This window comes from Panthera uncia, chromosome B4 (assembly GCF_023721935.1).
Source record: "Panthera uncia isolate 11264 chromosome B4, Puncia_PCG_1.0, whole genome shotgun sequence".
Lineage (NCBI taxonomy): Eukaryota > Metazoa > Chordata > Mammalia > Carnivora > Felidae > Panthera > Panthera uncia.
The window spans coordinates 64,808,361-64,817,221 of record NC_064809.1 but is presented as its reverse complement, the minus strand read 5'-3'; the positions used below and the strand labels follow the sequence as shown (position 1 = coordinate 64,817,221).

Genomic DNA, 8,861 nt, shown 5'->3' with positions numbered 1-8,861 from the left:
GGGACAGAGAGAGACAGAGCATGAACGGGGGAGGGGCAGAGAGAGAGGGAGACACAGAATTGGAAACAGGCTCCAGGCTCTGAGCCATCAGCCCAGAGCCCGACGCGGGGCTCGAACTCACGGACCGCGAGATCGTGACCTGGCTGAAGTCGGACGCTTAACCGACTGCGCCACCCAGGCGCCCCGATTTTAGTTATTTTAAGTGTTCTTCAACCCAAAGATTGGATTTTTTTAATTTATGAAAGTCATCTTTGTGTGTGTGTGTGTGTGTGTGTGTGTGTGTGTGTGTGTGTGTTATTTTGGAGAGCAAGAGAGAGAGCATGAGTGGGGGAGAGGGGTGGGGGGTGAGGTATTGAGAGAATGTTAGGCAGGCTCCATGCTTAGCATGGAGCCCTATGCGAGGCTTGATCCCATGGGATCATGACCTGAGCTGAAACCGAGAGTTGGAGACTCGACCAACTGAGCCATCAAGGCACACCGTGTTTTGTTTTTAATAATCCTCAATGTTTGCCTGATTTATGGCCTTCTTACAGAATAGTCTAGCCTTGAAACTTGTCTCTGTCTAAAGTAAATTTAATAGTTGCAATCCTTACATAATTGAAGTCTGGATTTAAGTCTCACTTTTAGAAGTCAACTGCTGATTTTATAAAATATTACTTTAAAGGATTTTAAGTGTGGAGCTTGATATTAACTATCACCTTCTTTTTGCCAGTTAGTAACTTATTGTTTGAAAATGAGGTAGAAACTCAGTTTCCTAATGCAGACCTACTTTGTTTAATGAAATAAAAACAAGGAGGCAGAATTATTTTAGTTAATTTATATTCTAGAGTATCTCTCCTTTCAAATGGAAGGATGATCACTGGAAGAGAGGGGGTGCATATTAAAATAAAAGGCATTTCTATCTGCTTGTAGTTGCTGGTTATCCCAGGAAGTTAGCGCATTGTTTTAATGAGGTTACAGTTTCTGGTGAGATTTCCCTAGTGAGATCTGTGCTATTTGTTGCCATAGATTGCTTTGCGGCCAGCCATTTTACCAGCGTGTCTCAACTGTGAGATAGAGGATAAGAATAGGTCATTGTAATTTATTCTCAAAACTGGCAGAATAAACCAATTCAAAAATTGCCCCTACTGATAATGGGTCAGTGGGATAGTGAGAACCAGTTTCTCATATTTAATTGTTGCTAGACATTTCCATGTGATATTTTTCTCAAAGTCTATTTATACAAATGTAAATTCATCAGCTTTACCTTACGGCCACTGCCTCTTTGCTCCACGTATAGCTAATGGCATCACCAGCCAAAATATCAAACTGCAATTTTTGCAGTCACTCTTGACTTTTCCTCCCACACCTTTCTTGTTTATCAGTTATCCAGTGGTGTGAATTCTCTTTAATCAAAAAAAAAATCTCAAATGAACCACGTCCTTCATTCATTCAGACCTATGTTATCTTAGTCTTCTCTGTTACAACATTCTCGTGAGTGCATGCTTCTCTCTCATTCCTCTAATTTTTCCTGTGATTATTTTCCTAAGAGATATGCTGTCTCTTGTCATTCAGTCTAGAGTTCCCTTTCTCAAAGACCTGGGGCCATCCAGTGGAACTGCTGACTGACCATAAGAGTCAGGCTAGCTGGGGGTAAGCACTTACTAGGAGTGTTCAGAAAATAACATTACTGGAGGGGCCAATAAAGGAACTGAGATAAACATTCAAAAGATATGGGACCAGGCATCTGGGCCAATACAGATCCCTAGTGAAGAGGCTTTTCTGTTGCCTACACAATGAGATATGAATTTCTTTCTTACTTTATAAGATCTTTCATAATAATAATGACTAATATTCTAAGTTGTTTAGATATATTGACTAATTTAGTTTGTACAATAACCTTAAGAGGTAGAGACTATTATAATTCTTATTTTACACATGAGGAAACTAAAGCACAGAAAGCTTAACTGATATTATGAAGTCTACCCACTTATAAATACTGGAATAGGGATTTCAACCCAGGTCATCTGGCTCCAGAGCCCTTGCTATTACATCACCTTGCTTTGCAGAATCCTTATCTGATCCCAACATTCACATTCTGGTTTTATTGATGGAAGGAAATTCTAGAAATTGATTTTTGGGTTTTATTCTTATTTAAGCTTGACTCTGAATGAAAGACAAATAGGAAAAAGGTCTACTATTTAGGGAAAATAACCATAATAATAAAATAAAACAGAAAACACTATTGTTCTTGTTTATTTTTTCTCCTTGAAGGAGTAAAAAGAGTTAGTAAGAGGGAACAATACTCAAAGGGGGCATAAGAAAAAGTAGAAATTGCAAAAGTGATGAGAAGTAGGACCCAGAATTATCTAGTGTGGATAGGAGCAGATGGAGGAAGATGAAGAGAAAGCAGTTAAGAGGCAGTTTCAATAGACAGCATTTAAGAAGAATTAAGTGTTAAAAACTGGAGAATAGTCTGGAACAGTAGAAAGGAAGTGCCAGATGCAGGAGACAAGCATTTAGGAGCTAAAATCCATTGTATTTAACAGCTAATTGAACTTGCTGGATAAAGGAAAGGTGTGAAGGAATTAAATACATTATGTATATTATTAAATCTCCACAAAACCATGTGAGAGAGACAGTTTCCTTATTTTGAGAGCCAGTGTGATATAGTGGCTAAGGAAGTGCACTTGACCTCCCTTGTTTCTTAATCTGTGATGTGGGAAATGGTAGAGATTCTAGCATATGGTGGTTCAGAGGATCAAATGTGAACCACTGATAACAGTGTCTGGCACATAGTAAACGTTATATGATTAAGGATACATGGGGACTCTAAGAGATCAAAAAAACTTTTATAAGGGTAACAAAACTAGTAAGGGGCAGGTCAGTAAATTCCTGCATTATAAAATTCTGTAGAATTCATTGCACAAGCCCAGCTGTTGATGGGAAAATGACCTGTGGGATTTACTTGGCCTCAAACCTAATATGAAGCAGTGGTGTTACGCAGCTGCTAAAAGGCTAATGCAATCTGAGGATGCGGTGATGGATGTGCAGCGCTTGCATCAAAGAAGATAATGCTGTTATGTTGAACTACATGAGATTGTCATTTTCGCATGTCAAAAACGGTCGAGTGTTGGCAATTTCATGTGATTCAATCAGATTCTATTGTATTTTGCTCTGGTGGGAGCAAATCTGGAGTGTTACTTCTCAGTCCTCCATTTGAGACCCCCAAAATGCCAACTATGTATTTTAGGAGGGTTACCATCTTGAAGAAAGGGATAGAGGCTATGCCATAGGAATAAAGGAATGTTTAATCTAAAAAATGCAAAGACTCTGACTACTCATAATAAATGTCTTTAAAATCTTAATGTATTTTCATTTAGAAAATGGGAGTACACTTACTTGATGTTGAAACAAACAAGGAGGAAACAAAAAAAATTTGGCTCAAAGATGGAGAGACAGACATTATTTAATCGAATGTGAGGAAGATGTTTTTAACACTTAAGAGTATCCCACGGTGGAATGTATGTGGATATAGTGGAACTGTATGCTGGCACTAGAGTGGATGTCCTATATCTGGAAGTAGTCAAACAGGCTGGACTAATTCACCAGGAATGAAATTGGTCTCAGTTCTAATTTCCTAACTAGTCTGCTTTTTTATGAGACTGTAGGGTTCAGAAGAGTTTTCTAGTCATTTTATCAGTTCTTCCAATCATCTTTCAAGTATTGAACATTATTTTACAAGATGACAGCAAAAATCACCGTGGTAACTACACTCAAGATATTTGGAATCAGATAAGCAAAACAATATTATAGATACTTTATTAATAACTTTAAATCCATCCACCCATTTATTAATTTGACATATTTTTAAGTGCCTGTTATGTGGTTGCAATGGTGGGTAAGATTTTTAAATACATAGTATTTCTGCCTCAAGGAGCATGTAAAATATGGTAGAATTTTACCAGCAACTTTAGTATATCTATACTATCAATATACTGATTTAGGTATCACAACTGTGTCGTAATATAGCAGTTGTGTTTGTATTTGAATTTAGTTATATTCTGGAAAAATACATAGTAATTAGCTATATGATTTTATGTTCTGGGATGAATTATCTTTAGATAGCAAGGATTAATAAAAAAAGGAGCTTAAAATATGTTGAAATAAATGCTCCAAATAAAGAGATGGAAAAAAATATTTAAAATTGATCTGTAGTTGAAATCTGCAATTTAAAAATTATATCTGACACTATTAGAATTACCTGCATATCTTATATAAATTCTAATGACTATGAATTATCAAAAGCTCTTGAAGTAATTGATCTTTTAAAACTAAAATTATATTTCAGTGCATAACAGTTTTGGAGCTAGAAATGATACTTAAGTGCCATGAATTATGAAAATATGAAAACCTCTTGGTGGCAAGTGGAAACTGCAAAGTGTTATCCCTGAGGATGCACACTTAACTTTGAGAGGTTCTGAAAATGTTGCAACTAACTTCTTTGAGTTAAATTTTAGTTATCCATAGGTAATCTATTTTGTGAATTACCTTTTTTTGTAACATTCTTTTTTTTTTTTTTAGACTTTATATATTTATTTACTTTGGGGGCAGGGAGAGAGAGAGAGAAAGAGAGAGAGAGAGGGAGGGAGGGAGGGAGGGAGGGAGGGAGAGAGAGAGAGAGAGAGAGAGAGAGAGAGAGAGAGAGAGAGAGAGAATATCTCAAGCAGGTTCCATGCTGTTGGTGCCAAACCCGACAAGGGGCTCAATCTCAAGAACCATGAAATCATGACCTGAACGGGAATCCAGAGTCCTATGCTTAACTGAGTGAGCCATTCAGGTACCCCCGTGAATTACTTTTAAATATTTAAAATTATAGAGTTGGTTTCAGATTCTCTAAGTTTGTATGTGATAAAAGAAAGCAAGCTGAAGTTTTTATAATCCACAGCGATCACAGTTTGGAGGCAAATCTACTGCCACAGGTTGATTACTGTAATTTGACATTGTCTCTGCTTCCGAACCATTCCTCTGACTTTGAGCTATTTTAACATGTATTTATCTCCATACTGAATAATATATGTATAATATATGAACACACAAACATATTCAGAAAGGATGAGGATATTGCTCATAGCCCAACTTAAACGATACTTTACCTATTTGACTTTTCTAAACTTCACAACTAGAATTTCTACCTTGCCCCTTTGAAATTCTGTAATTTCTGTATGTTTCTCACGGTCCTTGTCACTTTCTTCTTTATATCATTCAACAAATATCATTGTTTTGTTTTTTTGTGTGTGTGTGAACATACTGTCTTTGGAATCTCAGCTTCACTTCTTAACTCAGTGCTCCTTAAAGGTCAACCTCTTGCACAATAGCATTTAGGATAGGGCTTTGTTCTTACAAGGTGCTCAGTTAATATTTGTTAAAAGGATAATTTTGAGGATACCCTCAAACGTAGGCACACACTCAACTCTCATGGTTTCAGAACTTATGAATTGGAACAACCCCTGTAGATCATTGGGTGTAAAGGTCACATTTTTCATGTGAGAACATTTATGTGGTACACTACCTAGTCATGTGTGCTTGTTCTTCAGCTCCTGATCATAACTTTAACTATATACTTTGGAATGTGAATTACAGCATCCATTGAAAACATATTTACCTCTTGAAGCTTAGGGAATACAAGTTTCATCCTCTCCTTTTTGTTCTATAAAAAATATTAGACTGAACGATCTAAGGTTATTGATATAGGACTGGCAGCTCCCTACAATCTTTAGGCATGCACTATGGCTAAGCCCCTGAGGGTCCTGTATGGCTACTGACACCACCTTTGCTCTTGGATTCACGCTGCAGAGCAACTGAACATTCTGTTTTGTTTAGTCTTCTTTTCTCTTTTTTTAAAAAGATCTTAAGGACAATATACTGTTGAGCATTCAATCTGCAGACATTGTACTCTTCTCATTGGCATTTGAAGGATTCTTGCGGTATATGTCATGACTTCTTCACTGTGATTGCTTGAGGGGATTGTAATGGAAGACATGTGAGGTTCTCTTACAAGAACACTTGCATGGCATACAGTTTAAAGAATTTTGTAGTACCAGTATCTTCGATGGTGTATATAGTCAATATTATGGCATTATTATTTTAGCAAAAATATTTTGTGTGCCCCTCAGGAAGATACCCTATACACTCATTTGAATTCCCAAGGTCAGCTACACCAGTGTTGGAAAGAGACCTTTGGGCCTTGAAATTTTTCTGTTTAGAAAAGGACATAAAGTAGATTGACAAATATTCCTGGTTACAGATAACTAAAAGCTGTGGCTTAATATAAGTGGTCCATTCTTTATAAGGCTCAGGGAAAGTCGATTAACTCTATGAGTATTCTATGACCCATTGAATAAGAATCATACTTTGATAGAACTTTGCTGATTGATTATTAGTTGAAGAATTAGTAGAATAATTTTTGTCTTGAGTTATTTTTTTCCTGCCATTTATTTTTTATTTTTCCAGCTTTATTAAGATATAATGGACATATAACATTATATAAGTTTAGAGTGTACAATGTAATAATTTGATATTTGCTTATATTGTAAAATGATTATCAAAATAAGGCAAGTTAACACATACATATATCACATCCCATTATATATATTTGTGTGTGTGTGTTATGGTGAGAACTTTAAAAATGGACTCTTAGCAGGTTTCAAATTTACAAAATAGTTTTGTTAACTATCGTCACTATGTATATGTTACATTTTCAGAATTTACTCATCTTATAACTGGAAGTTTGTACTCTTTGACCACTTTTGCCTATTCCCACCACCCCTGGCAACCACTAGTCTGTTCTGTTTCTATGAGCTTTGCTTCTTTTAGAGTCCACATATAAGTGAGATCATGTAGTATTTGTCTTTCTCTGACTGACTTATTTCACTTAGCATAATATCCTCAGATTTCATCTATGTTGTCTTGCAAATGGAAGAATTAATTTCCTTTTTATTAATGGCTGAATTTCTATTCTTTTTTAAAATATGCTTTTTTTAAACTAAATTTTTTTAATGTTTATTTATTTGAGAGAGAGAGAGAGAGAGAAAGAGAAATAGAGCATGAGCAGGGGAGGAGCAGAGAGCCCGGGGGGACAGAGGATCCCAAACAGGCTCCATACTGACTGCAGAGAAGCCAATGTGGGGCTTGAACCTTTGAACTGCAAGATCATGACCCAAGCTGAAGTTGGACGCTTAACCGACTGAACCACCCTGGCGCCCCTTTAATATAACTTTTTATTGAAATAAAACATACTCAAACCAAAGGGAAAATAATACGGCATAATAATTTGTTATAGTGAACACATCCATGTAACCACCACCTAGAGCAAAAAATAGAACCTTCCAGCAATCCAGCAATTCTGATTGTGCCCTTCTCTCCTTCCAGATTAAACCACTATCCTGAATTCTAACATTATAGAATAATTTGTTTGACCTCCTTGACTCATATTTTTCGCTTCCCACTCTTGCCTCTGGCAGAAACCACCAATGTGTTCTTTGTACCTGTGAGCTTTTTAAATTTATTTTTTACTTATTTTGTTAATATTCTACAAATAAGTGGGATCATGTAATATATGTCTTTGTCTGACTTATTTACTTAGTATAATGTCCTCATGGTCCATTCATGTTGTCACAAATGGCAGATTTCCTTCTTTTTTTATGGCTGAATAATATTTTACTAAATATAGTAGAATATAGTATAACCCTTTCTTTATCCATTCATTCACTGATGGACACTTAGGTTGTTTCCATCCCTTGGCTATTGTAAATAATGCTGCAATGAACATGGGGATACATGTAATTTTTTGAGTTAGTATTTTTGTTTTCTTTGGATAGATACCCAGAAACGGAATTGCTAAATCATATGATAGTTTTATTTTTAATTTTTCGAGGAACTTCCATACTGTCTTCCACAGTGGCTCCACCAGTTTACATTCCCACCAATAGTGTAAAAGGTTTCTCTTTTTTCCACATCTGCCCCAACACTAGTAATTTCTTATCTTTTTAATAAGAGCCATTCTAACAGGTGTGAGGTGCTATTTCACTATAGTTTTGGTTTGCATTTCCCTGATACTTAGTGATGTAGGGCACCTTTCCTGTACCTATTGGCCATCTGTATGCCTTCTTTGGAAAAATGTCTATTCAGATCCTCTGCCTATTTTTTAATTGGATCGATTTTTTTTAACCATTGAGTTATAGGAGTTCTTTATGTATTTTGGTTACTAAACCCTTATCAGATACATGATTTGCAAATATTTTCTCCCATTCAGTAAGTTGCCTTTTCATTTTCTTGATGGTTTCCTTTGCTGTGCAGAAGCTTTTAAATTTGAGACATTTGTTTATTATGCTTTTGTTGCTTTTGCTTCTGTTGTAAGACTGAAAAAAATTATCACCAAGACCATGTTAAATTGCTTACTGCCTATGTTTTCTTCTAGGAGTTTATGGTTTCAGGTCTTAAATTTAAGTCTAACCCATTTTGAATTAGTTTTTGCATATGGTATAAGATAATGGTCCAGTTTCATTCTTTTGCATTTGACTGTCCTGTTTCCCCACCATTTACTGAAGAGACTGTCCTTTACTTACTGTTTATTCTTGGTTCCTTTGTTGTGAATTAATTGATATGCATAGGTTTATTTCTGATCTCTATTCTGATCTATTTATTTTTGTGTCTGTTTTTATACCTGTACTATACTGTTTTGATTACTGTAAGTTGGTAATATGATCTGAAATCAGGGATTTTGATATCTCCATTGGTGTGCATATTTTCATTTTCAGTACACACTATCACATCATTTTCCAGAATTTTCCATGTGTCATTCTCATTGCAAAGCATTCTTG

General features: G+C 35.8%; 1 protein-coding gene across 1 annotated transcript in view; it reads left to right on the top strand.

Moving 5' to 3' along the window:
- The window catches only part of CPNE8 (copine 8), a 227,106-nt gene that overhangs the window by 33,302 nt on the left and 184,943 nt on the right, over positions 1–8,861 (top strand). The gene's annotated exons all lie outside the window — the stretch shown is intronic.